At 41.2% G+C, this 26,038-nt stretch overlaps 1 protein-coding gene and 1 long non-coding RNA gene across 5 annotated transcripts in view; one reads left to right on the forward strand and one right to left on the reverse strand.

The window, feature by feature from the left end:
• Tasp1 (taspase 1) overlaps nucleotides 1-26,038 on the forward strand; it is a gene marked incomplete at its 5' end in the record, with an annotated part of 441,173 nt that overhangs the window by 302,222 nt on the left and 112,913 nt on the right.
• On the reverse strand, nucleotides 3,500-13,799 carry LOC115069290. The gene is made up of 3 exons (XR_003848563.1): nucleotides 13,642-13,799; nucleotides 8,484-8,660; nucleotides 3,500-3,944 (listed from the first exon to the last, which is right to left on the reverse strand). It is a non-coding gene; the product is annotated as an uncharacterized LOC115069290 (long non-coding RNA).

Below are 26,038 nucleotides of genomic sequence, written 5' to 3' on the forward strand. Positions count from 1 at the left end.
ATTAATAGCATGTGCTGTCATGCCTAATTCACAAGTGAATACTTTAAAGAAGATGATGGCTACATGGTCTCTGAAGAGCAGCTCATCAAGAACTTCCTCAAGGATTGATGAGTGTCTTAGAGGAAATGACCTAGAATTATATTAACAGCAGTTGGAAGAAAGTTAACCCAAAGGTGCTTTAGTGTTTTCAGAGCCCAAACAGTGGTTGCCAGTGTACTATGCCGTGAACGTGTCTTCTCCATGATGACCGTGCAGTAGCAACCTCATGAGATATTCATTTTGAGATCCCATGTCTCAAGCTGGGTGCATGCCTATAATCCTAGCAACCAGGACTTGGGAGGCTGAGGCAAGAGGACTGTGAAATCGTGAGTTTGAGGCCAGCCTAGATTGCATAGGGAGACCTTTCCTTGAACAACAAAAACACCAAAAAAAAAAAAAAAGAGTTGTGGTTATTCTCATGTGGAGGACCTGCAAAGGCAATCTAGGTGAAAGCTGATCCTCTTTCCCAGGAACACTGGCCCAAGGGAAGGCTGAGTCTGAAGAAATGAACCCATGTGTGTATTCTAAGCCTTTCCTAGAAGCCCATTAGCCAGGGAAAAGGGATATGATTGGGTGGATGTCATGCAGTATTGACAGGAGTGAATGAGAGATTGGCAATGTAAAAGTAATCCTTTTAAATTCATATTTGTTTTGGGACATTAAGAATTCCTAAGAAGTATATTTCCTTTCACACAACACAATTTGGGTTCAGATCTGCAAGGTACTAGCCCAGATGTCTATGATTGGAGACTCCTAGCTGATCAAACTGATCAGGCGGTTTGTTCCTCTCCCACAAGCTGCTGTCCACAGGAAGGATTAAATCCAACACTGGCCAGGGCTTCTCTCCAAGGAGCCTGCTCAGCTTCCAGAGAATCATCAGCCAAGCCCTAGGTGGTTCACCATGACCAGTTGTGGAAAGCATGGAAGGAGTGTGAGCACTGAGATTTCTTCTTTACGTGATACTGTTACCAAAGCCCTAAAACTACAGTGGGCAAAGCCAGGGAAACTGGGTGAGGATTTCTCTGCTGCGAGCTGCCATAGGGTTTCTCTGGTTGTTGACAATTCCAGAAGCTGGAAAGAAAAAAAACTGAAATAACCCCTCTAACTACTGCTGTTACATTGGTGAGCCAAAGAGTAATTCCTGAATTAGTCCTTCTAGACCTTGGAAAAGAATCTAGCAGTACTTAAGATATAGAGGACTACTTAAGAAAAAACTTGGAGGGAGAAAAAGGTTTTTTTTTTTTTTTCATGGAGAAGTGGTAAGATTTTAAGTTCTTTCTGAAAAACCTGTTAACCATGTCCTCCTATTTGATTAATGCTATTCTTGTAAGTACTCAGGCTAGAACTCTTGGGAGTCATCTGTTTCACATTCCCACTGCTGAATAAGTCACCTTAAACTTTAGAGGTTTAAAACTACTTGTTCCCAGTTCTGTAACTGGGCTTGGCTTCCCTCTGTGGGTTTCCTGCTGCTCCTGCTGTGCTGTGTTTAGCTGGGGAGTAATTTGGAGGCTGGGCCCAGCTAGCATATGAGTAATCTTTCTCCATTCAGGCTCAGGGTCTTTTTGTGATCTGTCTCTGCTGCCTCCCTGATAAGCAGTAACACAAGTATTTCAAGAGCACAAAAATCTCTTGCTAGTTCTTCATGAGGTTTGGGTCCAGACTGGCCCAGCGTCACTTTTGCCACATTTATCACCTATATCCAGTCATGTGGTACAACCCAGATTCAAAAGAAAGGAACTGCGTATGGGCATTAATATCAGAAGCCAAGTTCACAGGGGACCACTGACCTGACATCGTTGAAGCTTTACCTTCTTTCCTATTCTTTAGCCAGTCCACCATTGGGTCTCCTTTAAAGTGTGTCCTGAATCCAACTACTTACCCCCTCTACTGATACTGTCGAGATCATGTTTGCCTGAGTAATTACAATGGACTCTGTACTGGCCTCCCTGCTTCTACTCTTGCCCCAACAGTCACTTGTCTTCTACAGTCCAGAGTAATATAACATTATTGCTCCTCTCTGCCCAAAACTTTTGTTGTACCTTGTCCTGGTGCCCTTCAAGACTCTGGGATCTGCTTCTTGTTCTATGACCTGCTTCCTACTGTACCCCTGGTTATTCAGCCTCAGCTATCCTGGCCTCCTTACTGTTCTCAGAGCATGTCAGAACTGTGACATATGCTTGTACTCTACTTAGAAGGCACTTATTTTTGAGACAAGTTATTGCTACAGTAACCCAGGCTGAGCACAAACTCATGATCTTACTGCCTCAGCTTCGTATATATTAAGATTATAATAAAGCACTTTGCAGATGAATCCATACAGTTTGCTTCTCCATCTTCCTCAACTTTTTGCTGATATTATTGTATTAGTTATTTTCTTCTTGCTGTGTTAAAATACCTGACAAGAAGCAATGTAAGGGAGCAAGGGTGTGATGACTAATATTGATTGACAATTTCACAAGATCTAGAATCACCTAGGACAACAGCTTCTGCTCATGCCTGTTAGGAATTATCTAGAGTAGGTTTTTTGGGGATACCTGTAAAAGATTATCTACATGAGGTTAATTGGGGTAGGAAGACCTCCTTAATTATGGGCAGCATCATTCCATGGTCTGTAGTCCTGGACTGAGTAAAGGAGGAAGTAAGCTGAGCACTAACTGCCATTCTCAACTTCCTGACTGCAGTGTGGCCAGCACTTTCAAGATCCCGCCGCTATGACTTCAACAACCGTGGACCAAAATAAACCTCTCCCTTAAACTGGTTTTGTCAGGGTATTTTATCACAGTATTCTGTAGCAGTTACCTTGGAATTGGAACATTCCATACCGGAGGGAAGCTTGTTAAGACTCAGAAAGTTCTAAGTGGAGGCTCATTAAGACTCAGGATATAACTTAGAAGTCCCTGAAACTTAACAGATTCTCGGGGCCTTCCCTCCCTAATGTTAGATAAGCAGTAAGAACTGCTGATGAGAGCAGACTCTAACCTGCCCAGCTTTCTTAATGTCATGCAGAGGAATCTGGGGGTCCAGCCTTCATGAGTTGTCACTCATGCTGGGTTAGGCAGTCAGTGATGCAGCTGCCCTTGAGTTGCCCATGCGCCTGTGTATTAGGGTTCTCCAAAGAAACAGAACTGGTGGAATGGATATATATGTATAGAGATTTATCAGTTTAGCTCACAGGATAGAGTCCGAATAGTCCAACAATGGCTACACCACACTGGAGAGGCTAAGAATCCGTAGTTGCTCAGTCCATGAGGCTGGATGTCTCAGTAGTCCTAATCTGGCGCTGAAGGTCTGACAAATTCCAAAAGATCAGCTAGTCTTCAGTCTACAGCAGCAAGACGAACTCACCAGCGAGAGAGAAGGAAAGCAGCAAGAAGCCTGGCATTCTCCTCTGCCTTGGCCTTTTATACCGGCTGCCATCAGAAGGTAACACCCACATTTAGGGTGTGTCCTCCAGCTTCAGATGATCCAATCAAGATCTCTTTCATTTCAGTCAATCCCAGATCCAGTCAAGTTGACACCCAGGATTAGCCATCATACTCCCTATTTGGAGTGAACAGATGTTTGTGTCATGTCTCCCAAGGAAAAGTGTCACACAACACACAGCAACAGGAAAAGTAACTAATACAAAGGGTTAATTATAGCATACAATGTGAGGGGAAACAGTCCATCATGGTGGGTGAAGAATGGTGACAGGAGCGTGAGGTGGCTGGTCCCTCTGTGCATATGCACACTCACAAGAAAAGGGGGGATGTTCAGCTTGCTTTCTGCTTTTTATTCAGTCCAGGACCCCAACCCAACCCAAGGATGATGCCATCCACACTCAGAGTGCCTCTTCTCAGTTACACCTTTCTGGGAACACCCTCATAGACTCCAGGAGTTGTGTTTCCATGGTGATTCTAAATCCACTGAAATTGACAAAAGAGAAACCACCATCACAGTGACCTTCTGAGCAGGTCTTCTCTGAGCATGCTCCCTGCCACACTTCCTAGCACTCCGTTTCCCTTTTTGTTTACTTTTTCTCTGATACTGCTTTCGAATCTAATGTATAACTGTAATTAGTTTATGTGTCTGTGTTTGAAGACAGGGATTTTTGTGTCACTCATGATAAACCATTTACATCTATTTGCCTTGGGTGCCAAACACATAGCAGCTTCTCGATCAGTGCTTGTGACATGAAGATTCCTCATGGTGACATGGAGAAAACAGTGTGGAGATGTGTATTAGTTGCCTGTCATGGTGATAAAAAATTGCCACAAGTTCAGCATCTGAGAACAACACAAATTCATTCTCTTACAGTTCTGCAAGTAAGAAGTTCATTTGCTTCACGGCTGTGGTTCTAAAATATGGAAATGTAAAGTCCAGCAATAGCCAACACCTCCATGACCAGAAAAGTAATGACAGACATTAAAAGATGTTAACACCTTCTATAAAGCAGATGAATTAAGACTATTTCCTGGTATTGACACAAACAGAAAAAAGTACAGTGTAAAAGAACATAAGGCCAAGAAACAGAACTGCAAATATATGAGCAGCTGACTTTCAACACACATGGCATAGCAAAGCCATAGGGGGAAAAGAAGGGTTTTTGTAGTGTTTCTGGGGTAATTAGATGCACAGTGAGAAAAAATGGGAGCTATACCGCCCACCATGCACATAAATAAATTCTGGGTAAATTGTAGAGCTGAATGTGGAACTAGAAGCAAAGTTTTAGAAACTTAAAGAGTTTTTTTTTTTAACCATCCATTTATTGGGATTAAACTAGTTACACAATTGAAAGAATCAATTTGGCACTACTCTATACAGGGATTATTCCTGTGTATGCTGACACGTCAATACTGTACCAAGACCTCTGCTGTACTTAGATTGGGTCGTTCAGTGGGTAGATACTAAAAAATGCACTGTGGAGGCCAGGCATGGTGGAGCACACCTTTAATCCCAGCACTCGGGAGGCAGAGGCAAGCGGATCTCTGTGAGTTCAAGGCCAACCTGTTCTACATAGTGAGTTCCAGGACAGCTGGGGCTACAGGGAGACCCTGTCTCAAAAAGAACACACCAAACACACATACACACACACACACACACACACACCACACACACATACTGTAGTATTCCTTTAAGGAAGACTGTATAGGGTGTGTCCCAAGATGACATTCTTCAATTTCTGAATTATTTCAACCTAGAAGATACCTTGCATTCTATGTAGTTGCAATAGGCAAATGTGTTATCATTTAGAGATGCACACAAAAAAGGTACATAAAAATCCAGACATTCTAATGATAAATAAAACTTAAAATCCCACATTTCAGCTTTTGTAACATGAGAAAATAATTTAAAGACACAAAAAGTGGCATTTAATAGATATAAAACCCCCAAATCACTATAATAAAGAGCTGCATGTGAATCTTTACAAAGCAGTCACACAATGGTGCCATATAAAGGCTGCATCTGGACAGTCTCACCAATGCTATCTCTACAGTTTATAAGAGTGGCATTTCTAGGATATAGGCACGGGAAGCTCTGTACACCTACACCCTGCTGAAATGAGCAAACCTGACAACTACAAAGAAAAGATAGCCACTGTTGGACTACGAATGTAAGAAATAGCCTCATGTATTTGAACACTAGTCTCCAGCTGGCAACACTGTTTAGAAAAGTTGTAGAAACGTTAAGAGGTGAGGTTTTGAGAGTTTATAGTCTGGCCACTCCTGTTTGCTCTCTGCACCTGCCATCATGCCTTCTTGGCTGTAAAGGTCTGTATCCCCATGTACTATAAGCCAAAATACCACCCCTGCTCCCTTAAGTTGCTTCTTGTTATATTTGGTCATAGCAACGATCAAACTAACCAGTACAACCCTTCAGAGTATCTGGGAAGTGTCCTACGGCATACAACAAATGAGAACAATCTTCAAGAAAATCTATCCAAACTGGCTAAGAAAAGCTAGCATCTATGGCATTTGAACCCCTCCCCATCCGGTCTACTGCCTCAACTTCCACCTTGACTTGATAGATGAAGCAAGAAAACAAGGCTTCCTCTCCTTTGTCATCCCACTGGGTATTTGTATCACTTTTGCTGTGTCTCACCAGTAGGGGCAGGCTGCTGGCTTTTCTCATCCTGTCAGACTCCAAGATGAAGAGGCTAAATTCCTGCAGAGTGCATCTGAAAGGTTTCCTGCTTCTTTCCTCTGCCTAGCCCTTACCTGTAAATGGAGACTGTGTTCAGGTGAGGTAGGTCATGAAATCTGAGATCCATTTTACCCCTACCCTCTATTTATGTGAGCTGAGAGGGTCCATGTTGGGAGGGGCAAGCCAAAAAGACCCAAGTTTGCTGCCCTACCCGGGACATAGGATCCTGGCTTAGTGTTTGCATAAAGGAGAGGTAGTCCATCACAGAATATTGACGGACTCTCCAAAGAAACTGAATTTATTTGAAACACAGCATGGAGAAGTTCAAGAACACCCCTGAATAACACCTCCTAGTTAAGAACAGCAAGCTTAACCACAGGCCAGCTGGCTCACCAGAGAGAACAAGAAAAGAGACATCTAAGAAGAGAGTCCTTTCTGGATCAGAGCAAATCTCAAAACTGTTATTAAGAACTACCCCAGCCCAATTCTTTTGTATAATACTGTTGAGCCACTTGTTCCCCAGGGTTCAAAACAATAAACCAGTTACTGACAATTAGTGGATTTAATTGCTGGTCAGGATACCAAAAAGAATGAGAGAGAGAGAGAGAGAGAGAGAGAGAGAGAGAGAGAGAGGCAGAGACAGAGTCAGAGAAATAGAATCAAAGCTTTGCTAAAATTACTATAATTCTAGGGTGCATGCCCAAGGTTGCATCCTGTGAAGATATCAAAGGAAGAAACAGACCACTAAAACAGTCTAGCCAATTCATAAAACAAATAAGCAAACAATAAAAAAGTAAAAAAAAAAAAAAAGTAAGGGGAGAGGAATTAATAGCCGGAGTTGCTACAATACACCTAAAATGTCTAATTTTCAACAACAACAACAAAAATTGTAAGACAGCAAAAGAAATAGGAATACAGGAAAACAAGAAATGCAACAGAAAATGCTTGAGGGGACCAGATACTAGATTTAGGTTTTTAATCATAAATATATTCAAAGAAATGATGCTTAAAGAAGTAAAGTAAGGTATGATGATAATACCGCAGTAAGGGCCTCCCCAGAATAAATAAGGCAGTAATGGCATGATCAGTGTTTAGTGTATGCATGCGTGACCCTGCCATAACTCTGTGGCATAGAACACCCAATCATAATGTATGTTACCAGTTAGGGAAGACAAAGGGACTAAACAAAAGACAAAGGGGAGCTAACAAAAAGCATGTAAGGCAATACCCCCACTGAGCCCCTGCCTGCACAGGTAAACACTGCTTCCTGCTGAGCAGGTCAGTGTCCCCATCTTTCGGTTCAAGTGTCTGACCAATACCTCAATGAAAAGGAATTGTATTTTTTTTAAATAATGAAATGGAAATTGTCAAGTTGAGAAATGTCTGCTAGAAGGGCTCAGCAGATTTGAAACGGTGGGAAAACATGCAGACTTGACAGATTGAGAAAGCTTATGCATTCTGGAGAAGGGCGAGAATTCACAAGGAGGAAACACGAGACATCTTTAAGAGTAGTGCTGTGTGCACAATGGGAGGGAGGGAGGGAGGGGGGGAGAGAGAGAGAGAGGAAGAGAGGAATGTTTTTAAAAATAGCAACTCAAATTTGCTGAAAAACATCAATCTGTACTCGAGAAGCTCAACAAACTCTAGGCTAAAAATGAAGAATTAGAACAGTAAAGGAAGAATACAGGAACAAAATGTATATATAAAAAACAAGGGCTGGAAAGATGGCTCAATGGTTAAGAATACTGACTGCTCTTGCAGAGGACCTGGCTTCAGTTCCCAGCACCCACATAGCTGCTAACAACCATCTGTAACTCCAGTTCCAGGGCAATTTGACACCTTCTTCTGACCTCCAGGGTCATTGCATGACACAGGTGCACTTACATACATGCGGGCAATACACTCATACACATAAAAATAATAAAACATTTTAAAAAACAAAAATTAAATGATAGATATATAACAACTATAGTACTGGTAACAGTTCTCTTGACCAAGGTCTCCAGACTCAGGAGAGCTGATGGTGCAGCTAAGTGTGAAGGCCGCCCACTGATGAATTCCTTCCTGCTCATGAAGGCTGGTCTTGTTCTATTCCCACTGTTAACTCATTCATTACTTTTCGAATGCATACTTTTCATTGAGTTCTTGGACTCTGGAAGCTATACTTGCATCCCCAGAGGAATACAAACTATAGTTAGGGAAACTTAGGCTTAGATAGTACTATTGCAGATAAGAACTATTTAATGAGAAGAGTTACTAAGGTACTGCTGGTAACTACTGGCCCACATGTTCAGGAAGAGCCAGTGGAGTAGTGATGATACCTGTGGTTTTCTCTTTGCCCTGTATCACTCTCTGGCAGTCCTCCAGAGTCCTTGGTTCCTGCTACTTCAGTGTGCTGTAGCCCATCCCCAGGAGTCCCCAAGTCCTCAGGAGACTGCTGTGCTTGGCAGGCCAGAAGTGACATTCCATGAAGCAGTTATATCTCATTTGACCCAATTCTGAAAGGAAGGAAATTATATTAAACAAGACCTGCAATGGAATAGAATCTTAAATTCTATTTTTCTTCCCTCTTATATATCCCAAGAATGGTACCTTGCACATTATAGATGCTCAATAACTAATTGACAAATAAAGGGGAAAGTGGATATTTCTGTAAGTGATTTGATTAAACTGCCAGTGGTAGAGCCAGAAATTTTATGTAGTCTTTGGGCTCCAAGCACAATGCCCCCTCTACATGTACCCAGATTTCTGTTCATGACTCTCAGATCTCAGATCATGTTTGTGTATGAACTTAAAGATTACATTTGTATTTTATCTTATTGTTCTCATTTATTTTGGTGGTATTAGCTATGAACCCAATTCCATGTGCATACTATGTAAATACTGTACTACTGAGCTATATCCCTGCCTTAAAGATTATTTAGATATATCATCAGTCAGCTCTAAAACAGACCGGTGTCAGTGATTTCAGAGTCTGTAGATTTGTGAAAGCCTTAATGATATTTGGGGACAAGATGCCAGGTGTGCTTATGTTACCCAGACATTGTGGCATTATCTTGTTCCCACAATAGCCACCTGGAGATACCAGGAGATGTAACTAATTTTTCTTAGCTCCAGGGTGGCTGGAATACATGCTAATCTGGGGTTTTAAAATATTTTCCTCTAAATGAGCAATTAAAAGTCAATTTTGGGGGGCATGTAGTCCCAAAGTTAGACATAAATGGCATGTTGTATTGTATCACCTCTTGAGAGGCAGGCAGAGGACCAAGAAAGTCACATACACTCAGCTGCCTGGGTACTGGAGAACATGCATAGTCTTTAATGCCATCCTCTGGAAGGATTCATTTGGTAGATGTGTATAAGAGGAAACTTCTTGGGTGCATAGAAAACATATATCTATATTTTCCCATGCAGAATTTCATACTTTAAGTAAATTCCAAATTTCCAATTCACTGGAATAATCAAATGGAAAGAAAAAAAGTAAAAGTAAGTGGAAATGCCTTTGATATCTCTAATAATACAATGTTATGTCCTGACTTGCATACTTGTGGCAGAGAATGGTATTTTAGGGAGGAATTCCTTCTGGGTCAGGCATCACTTTTACTCGGGTGTCCATTAAAACAAATGTAAAGATTTGTGTTTTAGAAGTGTGAGATCACATTTGACACTGCTTCTTTGTTATACATGTATTTGATAAATTGACTTTAAGTCTGGATGTAAATAGCTTCATGGAGCCATTAGTTTAAAGTAAAACTAATCCTTATTTCAGGGACATTTTTGAGTGTTCTGACTAAACCATGATTTAAAAACAAAATTCTAAGTAAAAAGGTCCATTTTGGAGGAATTTCATTCTTTGGCTTCTAACATTTTTAAAAAATATTTTATTTATTCTTTTGATTTTATGTGTATGAGTGTACTGCCTACATGAGTGTAAGTGCACCTGTGCCTTGTAATACTCACAGAGGTCAGAAGAGGGCATCGGATCCCCTGGAACTGAAGTTTCAGGTGGTTGTTAGCTGCCATGTGAATTCTAGGAATTGAACCTGAGTCCTCTGTAAAAGCAGTCAGTGTTCTTAACTGCTGAGTCATTTCTGCAGCTCCTCTAATATGGGTTTCAAAATATCATTTCATACCTCTTTTAAGGATTCTGATGAATTCTTTAATAAGTAGATAAAACCATCTTTAGCAGTATGAACAAAAAAATAATGGCCATTGCAGTTAGCTATCAGATTAAATACTAACTCACTAACCAATTTTTATGTAAGTCATGCATCTTCCTCCAAATAGATAGTTGTTCTGTGAAGCCATTTTGAGGCTTCAGTACTTCCCTCCAAACTCTTTAAAGCCATCAGGCACATTAAAGGCTATCCAATTTCATTGGTCTAAGCTGAGTGATCACAATTCATCAAAGCATGAAAAGTCTGTCCAGTCTTCTGGAATATCATTAAATGCTTCAAGGACATTTCTAATCTTAATGATGGCCAAAGGGGAACAACTATTATGATGATGAATGGGAATGAATATCTGGAAAAAGTTCAAGGCATGTTATACTTCCAAAGACTAATACATGTTGTTTATCTAAATCATCCAACTGATTAAAGAAACACACAAAGCCCAAGACAGTTAAAAGCAAAGAACCAAATAGGGTTTGACCTACCCTAGTATATTTATCGCTGACCATGTCATGCATGTAAAATGTATTGCTTTACCAAAATGCTGTGTATATAAATCGGGAAGGTCTTTTGAGGCTGCTCTTGAGTAATATAGGCTGTCCAGTTTATTGCCTGGCTAAATATTTATATAAAATGAGTTCATTGATTGTGGGGAAGCCTCCATAAAAGGAGTTTTTCAGAGTTACTGATTAGCTACAACTCCCAAGGCTTAGCCAGAGTTGGGAGGTGGTAACGTTTAGAACTCCTGCTCCCAAAACCAGTGTTTGCGTTGCTCAGTGTTTTCAATAGCTGATCTGAATTATATTTGGGTATGTAGCCAAATAAGGCAAAACCCTCTTGATTCTAAGAGCAATGCAGAGTTTGCAAGGAAAGCAGGAAAAGTTTTCCAGTACACCTAGAAGTATTCTCTTTGGAGTCCTCCTTTCGTCTGAGAGTCTGTATCTGTGATCATTAGCACAAGTCAGTGCTAGGTGAAATGGGAGAAGCATTTTATTTTGGAAAGGCCAGAGAGTAAATCTCTTACCCAGAGGGCTTGTTTTGGGCTGACAAAATGTGGGAGGGAGGGAGGGGAAACAGCCCCATAGGTATCTGAGAGGATGGTCCAAAGCATGGTAAATGCCTTTTCATTAGGTCTAGAAGTGGTATATCGTTGGCGGGGGGGGGGGGGAGGGGGGGGTAGTGCTAACACGGCTTAAATGATTGCTTATAGATAAGAAATAAAAGTAAGAATAAAAACTGATGAAGACTTAGAATTACAGACTTTCTCCACTTGGTTTCCTGGACTCCTGCTTCAGTTTTCCTCAAACCTCCCTGACTGCCTTGTCAGTGTCACCTGATGTCCCTCTTCTGTTCCTCACTTCTGAACCTTGGGAGTCTCGGGGTACAGCTCTCAGCCTCTCATCTCCACAAATGGTTTCATCAAGCCCAATAGCTTTAAATAGTGTGCCTCTGCAATCTCCAGCCTTGACTGCAGCCTGCACCTGTGTTCCAGGTTACCCCTGATGTCTCACTGTGACACCCAGTAAATCATTTTCAAATCACTATGTCTAAAACAACCATGAGTTTCGATTTCTCCATCTCTATCCCTAATGTCCTCTTACACCAGAGTTCTCTGTTTAAGTTGATGTTTTTATTAACAAGTTGATCCTGTAAAACATATAGAAGGTGTCTTTGAGCTCTTTTGCTCACCTTCCAAGAATATATCCTGAAGCCCAGTCTTTCTCAGCATATCTCCCCATGATATTTTAGCACAAGCAACTTTCCTGTGCTGCCCATATTTTTGCCTTCTGACTGGTTTCCATGTCCTTCCTATCCCCAGGGCAGCCTCCTAACCCCGGGCATAAAGAGCTTTTAAGACACATAAATCATCACATCTCTCCCCTACTTAACACCCTCCCATAATTCTACTTGATCAAAGTAAAATCAGAAACTCAGCATGACTGGAAAGGTCTTCCACAGCTTTGGTGGCCCACATCTTTGTAAACCCATCTCTCCTCGCTAATTCTTGGTATGCCCTAGCCACAGTGGCCTTTCCTATTTTACAACATACCAAGCTTATTGTTTTGTGGTTGTTTTCACTAGTCATTCTGTCTACTTAAGACTTATGCTCCCGTTTCTTTTCAATCATTCAGGCCTACACTCACCTATCCCTACTCCAGAACAGCCTTCAATACACAATAACCTAAAATTTAATTCACACATATTCCACTTCTCTATTTCATTGTCTTGTTTGTTTATCATAGCACCTACAACTTTCTAACATTATTTTTATTGGCCTGCCCGCTTTCTGTCTTTTATAAGTTCTATGAAGTTGGAACCTAACCTATCTTCCTCATCACTTTATTCTTAATGTCTAGATCTCAGTGGAATAATTAGAACAGCTCTGAAAATCTGGTGCTGACATAAACTATAGGTTTGTAGAGATACCAATAGAATTGAATGAGAAATCTGTAGTTGAAAAGCAGTATGAAAGTGAGAGAGAAATATTTTGTTTGGTAAAGCTGAATTTCCCATCACTAATTATGTTTAATTAAGCCAAATTGATCTGCTGCTCAGAAAAAAAATATGTCAAAATCAGTCTTTTCACTTGCTCACTCAGATAACATTTTAAAACTCAATTATTTTAAATGAAACAAGACGGATCAAAGCAAAACAAACAGCAAAACCCCAGAAATGCACGGCATTAACTCTGTGATCCTTAATAGAGAAAGAGTGTTTACATCAAGTCCCTGAAACACTCCTTTCTGTCACCAAGGATCTTGCAGTTCTAGGGGGACAATGAATATGAACCAAGATGGGAACATCCAGGGAATGGCTATCTGGAGGACCACTGTCATTCTCTCATGTGTACTGGGAACTAGGGGTAAATCAGAGTTATCTGGAAGAAATCGTGCCTTCTGCCCACCCTCTAGGTCAGCTGTCCTTTGGAATGCTGGGCAGCAAGCTCAGCTAGTGTCACTGCTCCTGGAGTCTAAACTCTTAAGACACCCTGCACCCATAATCAGGTGTGCTAGGAAGCACCACAAGGGAGAGAAGAGGTGCTCTTGGTCCAGCTGTTGATACTGATCCTCAGAAGTGCTGTGGACGTAGTACTGCTCCAACCTCCGGCAAATTTCCCTTCAGCTACCACCTAGCTGCTGAGTCAGCCTCTGGACACCTTTAGGAAGTTTCTCTCTTCTGTTAGCTTGCTTGTTAGGAAGTTTCAAGAAACCTTATGGCTCATGTGCCCCCTCCAGGGGTTTTCTTCAGTTTCAATCTCTTGGCAACCTACCACTACTGTCCTAGTGCAGTTGGGATACAGACTTACAGTAGCCTGAGCGACCAGGAGAAGATCTAGCACAGCAGTTCCCCTTCATCTGTGTTGCTGTGGGGCTAGGGGGTTGGCTAGCCCTTTGGGTGTCTCGGGCTTACCCGTCGGGGGCAGGGGGAAAGTAGACACAAAGTCAACGACACAGTCTCTGGGAGACTCACTGTGCAGTAAGCCAACAAGCTCATTTATTGCGTACAAAGGGCTTTTCTTTATACTCCCGCCCCGAACCTCCCCTATTGGCCCTGAAGGCTGAGCTGTTTATTGTCCATTGGTGTATCCTTCACGTCATCTGTCTCTAGCCAGGGTGGCAGATATCAGGTTAGCAGTTTGAGGAAGTTGGCTGCGGAAGAATGGCATGCCTGCGCAAAGGTCTCCAGGTCCGGTGCCTGGCAGATACCCACGGACCCCCTGGTACACATCTGCATCTTTACTTCCTTCATTTAAAGTTACCATAGTCCAAAATTACTAAATCGAGAGTTCCAGGAATAAATAACCCATCATTTTTAAATAGTGTAGTACGTTAGAAATTGTTCTAGTTTTAAATTAATATGTCAGTATTTTTTGTGTATCATTTATAGATTAAACTTCACCATAGGCATTGGGTTCAGTGGTGTCCATAGCTTCAGGCATCCAGTGGAGAGCTTTGAAATGTTCCTGCTGAGAAGGGGAGACTGCTGTCCACATGCACAGAAACATGCCATGGGGTCAAGACCCAAGGAGCATGCTGACTTAGAAAGGTCCATTCTAAGCTTTCTGATTGGATTTGAAGCCTGCTCCACAGGAGGTAAATCATGACTGTAAACTTGGTCAAAAGTCCATGGCTGGGGAGGTCATAGGCCTAGGGGAGAACTTTACTACTGCTGTTCTGCTAAATGGACATGCTGTCGAACTGCCTTCTAAATATTTATATTTATACATACAGATTAGTGCTCCTCTGAGTCTCAGTCAAACAAGCTTCTGTTTGCAGTGGGAGAAGGTTAATGCAGTGACTCATAACTGATCAAAGTGCTGAGAATAAGTGACTGTTGAATGTTCAGCCCTAAATGGGACATCTGTATCAAGGCTCAGGGAATACTGCAGAAGAGGGGGTAGAAAGACTAAGAGCCAATGGATGAGAAAGAAAGCTGTGAAATGCTTGTCTTCTGGGTGTGGCGTGGTCATTACACTCAAATTTACAGCAACTGTGGTTACCCTGCACAAATCCATCAGCATGTCATAATGGGGAGGAGAGGGGCTCATGAGGCCCCTCTCCTCCCTTAGGAACTATTGGCAGTTAATGGTTGCTAGGGGAAGTGGTATCATTTTCTTCAGTGGTATAACCACTGATAAGTTTTCCCTGCTCCAGTAAACACCCGTCCTAATGCAAGCAACCCTAATGAAATGCAGTTGGTTACACACAAACAAATAAAATTAAAAAATAAGTAAAAAGACATGGAAGTATGTGGGGACTTACTGGGGTTCAGTGGGAAAAGGGGGATGTTTAGAGAAGGTAATAATGAATGAAAAATGACCAAAATACATGTGTATGAAATTGTCAAAGAATTTTTAAAAGAACAAGCAGGGCACATGCTTCTGGGACTCTTCTCACATGAACCTACAGCAATGGTGTCATCATGCACAAGAACCATGCAGACTTAATCAGACAAAAACCCAGCACAGAACTGTGGAAATGAACAGCAGGCCCCAATCTTAGTAAAAAAATCATTGGCAGCTGATTATTGCTGGGTGAGCAAGAACTGATCTTCTTGAAGGGAGGACTCTAGATAGGCTGAGTAGATCCTAGTGGATGAACTTTCACTGAGAGACATTTGGGGACACTAACTTTACATAATAGGCCTCAACACAAATGACATAATGTATGAACTCCAGTGGGGAGGCTGTGGGAGGGTGCTAAATCATAAAGATGATTTTCTGTATGAAATATACAAAAATTCAATAAAATATTTTTTAATGAAAAAAAAGGGAAAAGGAAAATCTCATTCTAATTTGGTCTTGGGAAATTCAGCAGGTAGAGCATTAATGAATGAATAGCAAAGTAGATCACATCAACTTTTCTTCCAGTGCACACATTTCAGTTGAGATACCTAGTTAGCCCATCTCAGAAGTCAGATATATAGACTTCAAATCCAGGGTCTTTCTTTGCATCCTAGTCCCACTCTCTTGGGTCCATTGGCAGGGGTAAAGGGCAGCATGCCTTGGTCAGATACTGGACCCGTGCTATCTAACTTGGGCAGAAAAATGTAGGGAGAACTGAAAAGACCTCATCAGCCCCAGCTCCTCCTCCAATGGCCATGGTGCTTGAGCCCATTTCTGACCCCAGATCATACCTCAGCTCAGTGCAGTTGTACCACCATGACCATGCCCTCCAGGGGCTCCCACATCTGTACTTGCATTTTCTTGCTTAATTTTTTTGTAAGTAACCATTTTATATTCCAAAAACAAAGTTCCTTGTTTAAATGAGAGTAAAATATCTTCTGCCTTATTACTAGAATTATATAAATAAGGCAGTAACATACAGGAAAATCAAAAACAAGGAGAAAATAAAATTTGTTCATAATATCAGAGAAATTCATAACTTCTCTGCTTATAAATAATCATAGCAAATAACATTTAAAATATTTTCTTTTCTCGTTTTTTGGACAGGATCTTGGTATGTGCCCCAGGCTAGCCTAGACTTCCTGATCCTCTTGCCTCAACTCCATCAATGAAAAGTTCCACTCCCACATAGATGACAACCTCCCAAAAGGTGCGTAGATGGAGTGTCACCTTCAGTTAACCTTCTACTTCCTATATACAGTAGCACCACCCTGGACTACACACAGCTGGGGAAGAATTATATACAACATGAGTCAATGAGTGGGGGCAATCTTAGGTAAAGGTCTAATGACCCTTCACATCCCCTCCTTCTATGAGAGAATGTCATCTTGTCTCCTGTGGTAATCATAGCTGCTCTGATTTTAAGATGGTAACAGTCATGTCATATAGAGAGGGCAGTGCTCCAAAAACTCCCTGTATTTGTTGTTGTTGCTTTTCCTTTCTCATTGCTGAGACTCAATGCCTAACAAGAAGCAACTTAGGGGAGGAAGGATTTATTGTGACATACAGTTTGGGAAGCTACAGCCCATCAAGGGAAGGCATACAGGTAGAAACAGGGCAAGTGGTTACATTGCATCTGTAGTCAGGAAGCAGAGAATGGACAGAAAATGGAACTGGGCTATCAAATCTCAAGGCCTGCCCCAAGCTGGGAGCCAAATGTTCAATCACATGAGCCTATGAGAGACATTCCACATTGAAATCACAACATTCTGCCTCTGACTCCCATGGCCTCATGGTCATCTCATAATGCAAAGTACATTTGGCCCAACTTCAAAAAGTTCTCATAGTCTTTAACAGTACCAACACTATTTAAAAGTCTAAAGTCTTCTGAAACTCAAGACAGTCTCTTAACTGTGAGCCCCTGTGAAATCAAAAAACAAGTTACACACTTCCAGTATGCAACAGTGTAAACATTCTCATTCCAAGAGGGAGGAATGGGGTCATAGCAAGGAAAGATTGGACCAAAACCAGACCCAAATCCAGGGCAAACACCAAATCCTGCAGCTATTTGCATCTAAAGCTCTTGAGGAAATAATTTGGGCTCCAAAGGGCTTGGGTAGCCCTGTGCTCCAGCTCTATCATTCACCAGTACATGCCTGCAGCTTTCCTTAGTGGGCAACCCATGGTCTTTGCATCTCCAACATTCTATGGTCTCCATTGCAACTTGGGCTTTACCTTTATAGCTTTGTGAAATGGCCTTTCAGGAACTCCAAGCTGGCCACACATTTCTGGCTATAGTGGCTCTTTGGTACAATAATCCATACCTCCTAAGTCTTTATGCTTGGAAAACCAGTACCATGTAGATTGGCTGCAAAATTCTGCTGCTACTATGAGATGTGGCATGGCCCCTTGAACTGCCTAGGTGGTTTTTTTCAAGCAGTGAACCCCTTCAGTGGCTGTGGAGGTTTGAATGAGAATGTCCCCCATAGGCTCCAAGTATTTGGACATTTTGTCATCAGTTGGTGGTGCTGTTTTGGGAGGTCTTAGAACGTGTGGCCATGCTGGAGGAAGCATGTCACTGGGGGCAGGCTTAGAGAGTTCTTAAGCCTTGCCAGATCTCCAGTTGCTCTCTTGTGTTCTATGCCTGCTTGAAGATGTGAGAGCTTAACTTCTGCTGCTCCTGCTCCAGCTACCTCCAGCCCCCATGATGTACTGTAATTCCCCTGGAACCATAAGCTCAAATAAACTCTTCCTTCTCTAAGTTGCTTTGGTCAGTGTTTCTATCACAGCAACAGAAAAGTGACTAATATAGTGGTGTTTTCAGTTTAAACTCTTCTTTCAAATAAAATTGCATTTTTATAACACTGAGTGCTGAATGGACATATTTTTGCTCTCAGGGGATGTTTCCTGTTAACCCAATGCTTTTCTCTCTCTTGGGACTGTGTGTGTGTGTGTGTGTGTGTGTGTGTGTGTGTAGACCAGAGGTAGATGTTGAGTGTCCATGAAGCTCAGTCACTCTCTACTGTATCATTCAAACTCAAATTTATTTATTTATTTTTTTGTATGTGTGCATGATACATTGTGGGGGTACCATGCTGCATAACATGCATGGAGGTCATAGGACAACTTTGTGGAGTTGGTTCTCTCCTTCCACCTTTATATGGGTTCTGGTCCCAGCTTTCTTTTTTAGACCTGGTCTCTCACTGAACCCAGAACTCACTTACTCAGCTAGACTGGCTGAGCAGTAAGACCACAAGTATCTACTTATCTCTACTCTGGTTCCTGCACAGAGTTCCTAACACCTTTTCAGTTTCCTGAGAGACACAAGTGGAGCATCTTTCCTTTTAATAGTTGACCTTGACCTTGGTTCCTAACTTAAAGCTACTAACACCTTTATTCTTTCCTTAGCAGTGGGAGCATCTTTCATGGATCATTCAAAGCCATTGGAATTTTCTGGTTGACAAGAGCATCTTTTGTTCTAATGAGGTGACTCTAGGTGAGGCAGTGAATGGAATAGTGCTTCATATATAAGCCATCATTATAAGCCTTGAGCTTTCACTCTCACACTCCACTTAGAAAGGAGAAAGGCTGTAACTTGAATTAATAATCCATCATATTAAGTGATGAGGTGTCCAGGAAAATCACCATGCTATGGGTTCTTAAAACTACTGGGTTGGTAAAGTTTTCAAATGCCAGGACACCCCAACTCCATGGGGACAAAAGTTCCTGTGCTCAGGAATCCTTCAGATCCTGCCCTGTGGATCTCTTTATCTGGCTGTTCTACATCTCATTGTATCTCTTAATAACAAACCACTTCTGCAAATTAATCCAATGAGAAGAAGTCATGGAAACTGTGGTGGTTTGAGTGAGAATGTCCCCCGTAGACTTCAAGTATGTGAACATTTTGTCCCCAGTTAGTGGCACTGTTGTGAGAGGTCTTAGAAGGTATGGTCTTGCTGGAGGAAGCACATCACTGGGGACAAGGTTAGAGAGTTCTTAAGCCTTTCTGGATTTTCAGTTTCTCTCTACTTCCTGGCCTACTTCAAGATGTGAGAGCTTAGCTTTCTCTTCCAGCCATCTCCTGCCACCATTTTATGCCTCCCCATCATGATGGGCTCTGATTCCTTTGGAACCATAAGCTCAAATAAACTCTTCCTTCTATAAGTTCCCTTGGTCATGGTGTTTTATCACAGCAATAGAAAAGTAACTATAAGTGGGGTGTAGGCTGTGAAGAACCTGACCATGTGGGTTTTTGGAGGAATGTGGAAGACTTTGGAAGTTTGGACTAGAAAAGTGTTTGATTGCTGTAAGCAGAGCTTAATGGGCCATTCTGGTAGGTGCCTGGAAAAAAGTTGTGTTCAGAGCAATGTAGTTCCAGAGGACTTAAAGAGAAAGGACTTAAGGACTTAAACAGAAGGACTTAAACAGAAACTGGGGCAGCCTTAACGTTTGCTTGAGGCTAAGTTGAAAAACAATGGATTAATTTCTTGGGCAGAGGAAATTTCAAGACAGCCTAACAGAAATGGTAGCGTGGCTATTAATGGAGAATGTTAATACAGTGATTGTTAATACAGTGACAAAGAACTAATGGAGCAGAAAGAAATCCAAAATGAAGAGTTTGGATTAAAAAAGAACACTAAGAAGATTTAAGTTTGGAGTAAAGGCATGTGCTGAAGAAGAAGATCTCTTTGATAAGGATACTAAAGTGATTAAGGAGAGGCCTAGAGATTTGCACTTAAACAATGGAAAGAGTACCTTCAGGGCAAGACAACACCGAGCTAAGCCTCCAACTTGTGAAAGGAAAATGCTGGAAGGGTGGTCTACTCCTAGAAAACCACAGCATAAAAAAGCTGAGAATGTGGATGAAGAAAGCCAGGGTCTATCCCATCCTGGTAGTCAAACTTGGCAGTGTTATTCACCTGGTGCTAGCTTTAGAGACATGAAAGTTAACAAGAGTGAAAGGGTCATCAGTTCTTCCTCTAAGGTTTCAGAGAGCCACCAAGGCCAGGCAGCATACAGCAGGGGTTTCCCTGCACAAAGAAGGCCCTGATAGGCCATTGAGTGAAGCTGTGAAGGTGAAACCTGGTTGGCAGTGGAGACTTCAAGAAGATGTTCAGGATGTTAGAGACATCTGTCAAGGAAAGCTGCACACAGGGAGCGATACCAGCCCAAAAGAGAAGTGTATGTTGCATGCAAAAAGCTGGAGGCACTGAGCCATCCAATAAGCCCTTTGGAAGTAAAGTCCCCGAAGTCAGACATAGAGCCACTGGATTTGGTGTTTGCCCTGCTGGTTTTTGGTCTTGTTTTGGTTTGGTATTTTCTCAGTTGCCCTCATTCTCCCCTTTTGGAATGGGAATGTATATTCAGTTCCATTGTATGTTGGGAATATGTAATTTGTCTTTTGATTTTACAGGAGCTTATAGTTAAGAAAGTACCTTGAGTCTCAAAAAAGACTTTGGGCTGTGGACTTTTGAATACTATTGAGACTGGTAAAGACTATGGGAACTTTTAAGGATGGACTAAATGCATTTTGCATTTTATATGGTAATGAGCCTATGGGGGCCGGGGAGTGGAATATGGTGACTTGGATGAGAATGTCCTGCATAGGCTCCAAGTATTTAGACATTTTGTCCCCGATTGATGGCACTTTTTTGGGAGGTCTTAGAGGATCGCTGGAGGAAGCATGTCACTGGGAGCAGGCCCTGAGAGTTCTTAAGGTTTGTTACATTTCCAGTCACCTTTGGCTTCCAGGCCCTGAGAGTTCTTAAGGTTTGTTACATTTCCAGTCACCTTTGGCTTCCTGTGCCTGCTTTAAAGATGTGAGCACTTAGCTTTCTCCTCTGGCTACCTCCTTCCAGCGTGCCTCCCTGCCATGATGGACTCTGATTCCTCTGGAACTGTAAGCTCAAATAAACTTTTCCTTCTATAAGTACTTTGGTTAGTGTTTTATCACAGCAACAGAAAAATAACCAATACAGAGACCCTTGAATCTAGCCAGAATTGGGCAAGTGCATTGGTAACAATCTACTTTTTGCAATAGCATCTGACATGGAGAGAAATGACTAAACTCTCAACTCATAGGATCTGGCACCATCTCTAGGTAGACATTTAGTTAATACAGAACTGTATGAACACAGTTAATACAGAATACCCAGTTGATGTATGCTAGAGAACTGTTTGGTGTGTCTTAGAAAATGCACAAACATCTGGTATTAGAAGAATTGTGTTGAATGGTATGTAAAAGCAGGGTAAAAAAGAGTTTGTTTTTTGTTTCCTCAGAAAGAGACATTGGGGTACTTTCTGGGGTGACAAAAATACTTTTTATCTTGATTGTGGTGGCAGTTACACATGAAAACGTATCTGTCAAAACTCAGTGAACTATTTACTTGAAACGGATTTATTGATCATATATAAATTTCATTTACATGAAATTTGCTTTTTAAAAATGGAGATTCTGCTCCAAATCAGTAGTACCAGCTTGCTAAACAATTGTTATTACCACCATTCTATACAGGAAGAAATGAACCTTCATATTCTAACATCCAGCTCAGGTCTAAGAGATTTATTTGTCTATTGTGAACCTTGCCAGACGTAATAGGGATCAAGTAGCCAAGTGTGTGGTTGTAGAAAGGGGTGGATGGAGACTAGGACCCAGTGATGAGGAAGGTAATGATGAAGGAAGGTCAGGGGATGGGGAGGAATGGAGCCATGATAAGGAGCATGAGTATAGGCTTTCAAAGGAATGACACCCGGACACCCAGCCCCACATTTTCAATGTGTGGATCCCAAGTGGAGAAAGTTCATGGCTTAATGGCTTAGATGAGAGACACAGGGAGGGGAGGGCCCTGGAGCAATCAGGCTTTGATAAGTCTGTCTCAGAGAACAATCTGTTTACATGAACTAGTTAAATAGTTTATTATTTGGAGGGGAAACACTCTACCAGATTTATTTACTGAACAAGAATTTTCTGGAATGAGGAGTAAAGTTATGTTGCTATAAGGTTAGTTTTATAGTTACCAAGCTGAAGGCTTTGATCCTAAAATCCAAATCCCTAAAACTAGGTATGGAAAGACAGATTGCTTCTCTGGTTTTTGTGTGCTGAAATGAAGTAACTGGGCTTTATGAGAGTTGCTAAGATTGTTCATTGTTTATTCTGGGAAGCCTGTAGACACGACTGGACTATCTGCTGGATTCATATCTCTTTATAAAACAAAATAGTAACATCTCAATGGCATATCCTAGAAACATGATATTGAATTTGTTGGGTTTTTAATATATTTTATTTATTACTTTTATGTGTATGAATATATTGCCTGCATTTGTAAGTGCACCTGTGTCATGCAATGCCCATGGGAGGTCAGAAGAGGGCATCAGATCCCCTAGAACTAGAGTCATGGACGGTTGTTAGCTGCTATGTAGGTTCTGGGGATTGAACCTGGGTCCTCTGCAAGAGCAGTCAGTGCTTGTAACTCCTGAGCCATATCTCCAGCCCCAGAATTTGTTGTTTTTTAAGAAAAGTTCTCACTGTGTAGCTCAGTTTATCCTTGAACTTACTATCTGCCTCAGCCTCCCAAGTGCTTGAAGATTCCAGGCATGTGATACCACACCTGGAAGCACTGCAACGGTTAAGGTTTCTATGTTATTCTTTCTTTGACTTCAGTTTCTTATTAAGAATCCTTTACTTGTCTAAGAAACCTTAGCTCTCCACCCAACAATCTAGTGGGAACAGAAAATGGAAGGAAACCAACAGCATGCCAATATAACAGCAGAAGACTCTAGTGAGTTTTCACCATTAGGAAGCAGCAGGGGTTGCATCATAAGCAAGGCTGCATTCCTGGTCAGCATAGTTTTGCTACCAGTGAAGTCTCTACAGGACTCTTTGGGCTTGGGGGACATCCTTGTCTAAGTTAAACAGGATGGAAAGCTTGGGAGAAAAAACAGTTACACAGAATCAGTGAAATGAAGTTGTTTCCCCACCAACCGGATGCCCAGCCAGGTTGTGAACCATTCACCTGGCTGAAATGGAACACAGAGCCAGTCCATAAAGCAGTCTGAGGCCTCTGTTGCCACCTTGTTACACATAATTGGCAGTCAAAGCTTGCCACACCAGTGTTGGAGGAAGCATGCTGAGGCTTGTGCAATTCCTGAGAGCGCTTGTGTGGTGGGTAGGGGGTAGGAAACTCTCTAGCCATGGAAAATAAACATCTCACTTCTGAAAGAGTACAGTCCTGCAAACAGCATGGAACAAAGACTCCGTATTGTGAACTGAGCCAAGAATTTCCCAAAAGAGAGGGTGGAGCTTGGCATGGCTTTCCTTCTCTTCCCTTGCATAATATCATCGTATCATCTAGGGGTAGTATGTGTAGAAGGGAGCCTTTAGAAAGATGGTTATGCCACAATTTATGGCGCTCCTTTCCAACTAAATCTTTGGGCTCTGATGTACCCCCCAACAACCATAATTTCTCTTTCAGTTTGTTGTTGATAAAATATTTGGGAATAATTTATAATGAAGTAACCCCCTCCCCACAATGCAGAGGGTATACCTCTTCCTTCCCTTATTGTCCAAGACCCTTTTTCATCTCCTTAGAACTTTTCTTCTGATGTTTATATTCCTTTGCTTTATTCTTTCTGGATATACCAATCTTAGACCTTGTGTGTCACCTCCTATTGTATTAAGGATATAATTAATCTTTACAGACCTCCCTCTCCTTTCTGCCTATTCTAATATACATCATAGTTGCACTACAAATTTCATCTGAATTGATTGTGACCCTTTATATTATGATTGGTAAACATGGTTTATGCAAGTACCACGTAAGGAACTATGATTATTTTTCTTGTGCATTGTCTCATTTTATTGTTTTTCAGTTGCAGTTTGCTGCCTCTTACCTTATTTTTTTTTCATCAGATCTGCCAAAGCTTCAAGTATGTCAGATAATTTATTTTTTTTTTACTTTCTTCTTCACAGCCCTTCCTGCCAGATCTTTCATATTTTCTCCACCTTCTGTGAGCCTCTGTTTACTGGAATGCTGTCTTCTACTTCACTGTTTATTTTCTCCTGCTGTAAAGTTCTATACCCTGGGAGCTTCCTAAGAAAGTGCATAGGAAGCAGGTACCTTTCAGTTTAAGGAATAAACAGGTCTCTGTTTTCTCTCACACAGTTATTTATAATTTGGTTATATATAGATCCTGATATTCAGTTGCTTGTCTTTCAGCATGTGGCTGTGACTAATCCAATAAAAACTTTATTTCCAAGGTTGTGTCATCTTTCTCTCTTTTGGGGGTGATTTTAGTGTCTCCCCTTGATTTCAGTGAGCTTCAGAGTGTTGGTCACTCAATAGACCCTTTCATCTTGATATGTGCTTCAATTACAGAAATTTTCTTTTATTGCTCCTTTAATGATTCTCTCTCTCTCTCTCTCTCTCTCTCTCTCTCTCTCTCTCTCTCTCTCTCTCTTTTTCTTTATCTGTCAGCTGTCTGGAGTAACTGTCACTTGGATCTTGAATAATCCGTGTTCTCTAAGATGTTCATCTTTTTTTTTAAGAAACAAATTTTTTAGTCTTACTATTTTATTTTTTACTTTATGTGTATGAATGTAATGCCTCCATGTAGGTAGGTGCTCCCAATGTCATGCGATGCCCACGGAGATCAGAAAAGGGCATCAGATCCTCTGAAACTGGAGTTACAGACAGTTGTTAGCCACCATGTGGGTGCTGGGAATTGAATCCAGGCCCTCTGTAAGAGCACTCACTAGTGCTCTTAACTGCTGAGTCATCTTTCTAACCCCTTTTTTGGTCTTTTTGAGACAGGGTCTCCCTGAGCTCCAGCTGCCATGGAACTTGCTATGTAGACCTGACTGGATTTGATCTCACAGAAGTCCATCAGTCTCTGCCTCCTGAGTGTTGGAATTAAAGGCGTGGACCACTGTGCCCAGCAAAAAAAAAAAAAAAAAAAAAAAAAAAAGTTTATTGTTTTTTTCTCTGTGAGATTTTGTCTATTTTATTTTCCAAAATTCCTACAGATTTTTTTAAATTAGCCATCCTTTTAAGAATGTATGTAAATTCTTACCACCCCCTCTACTCTTTTCATAATATTCTATTATTTTCTCTTTCTTTTTGTTGCTGTTTTGTTTTTTGATACAGGGTTTCGCTCTGTAGCCCAAATAGACTTGGAATTTACTATGTTGCTCAGGCTGGCATCAAACTAGTGAGGGTTCTGCCAAATGCTGGGATTACAGGTGTGAGCCTCCACACAGTGCTGCAACTTTCCGTTACTGTCTCATGGATGTGACATCTATTTTCAATTGAAGGATTTTATTTTTATTGTGATTTTTAAAGTTCTCCTCTGATCACTACCTTTTTTTGTTTGTTTGTTTTTGGTCACTGCTGTTTGAACTTTTAAATTTTTATTTATAGTAAAGAAGTTAGAATAGGATTGAAAATGTTTATGCAAAAGGGACTTCCAATAGAATAAAGTAGTGGGCTATCTGTGAATAGATTTCAAAATGTAAGATCCTGTGTGATCAATTTCCATAACCTTTGATTCTCTTAACAAAGTTAGGAATGACTGCTGGAAGATTAGGGTGAGCATAAACCACTTGTGAGGTGTGTAGATAACTGAGTTGACTATGGAAGCCATCTACCTAAAGTCTTGAATATGTGCTATAGTGTGATATAATTTGATTTTAGGCTATGAATAGCTAAGTGTCTTTCCTTATAATTTATATATATGAACTTATTTTAGTGTGTTAGCAAAAACATAACTAGCACATCAAACCTATGATGTCATGAATAGTGTTGCTGAAAATAAACTAAGCCATGAGGCGAGTCAAGTACAAATATACTAAGCTGCTATGGTC

Source organism: Nannospalax galili, unplaced genomic scaffold, assembly GCF_000622305.1.
Source record: "Nannospalax galili isolate Female #2095 unplaced genomic scaffold, S.galili_v1.0 scaffold151, whole genome shotgun sequence".
NCBI classification, from domain to species: domain Eukaryota; kingdom Metazoa; phylum Chordata; class Mammalia; order Rodentia; family Spalacidae; genus Nannospalax; species Nannospalax galili.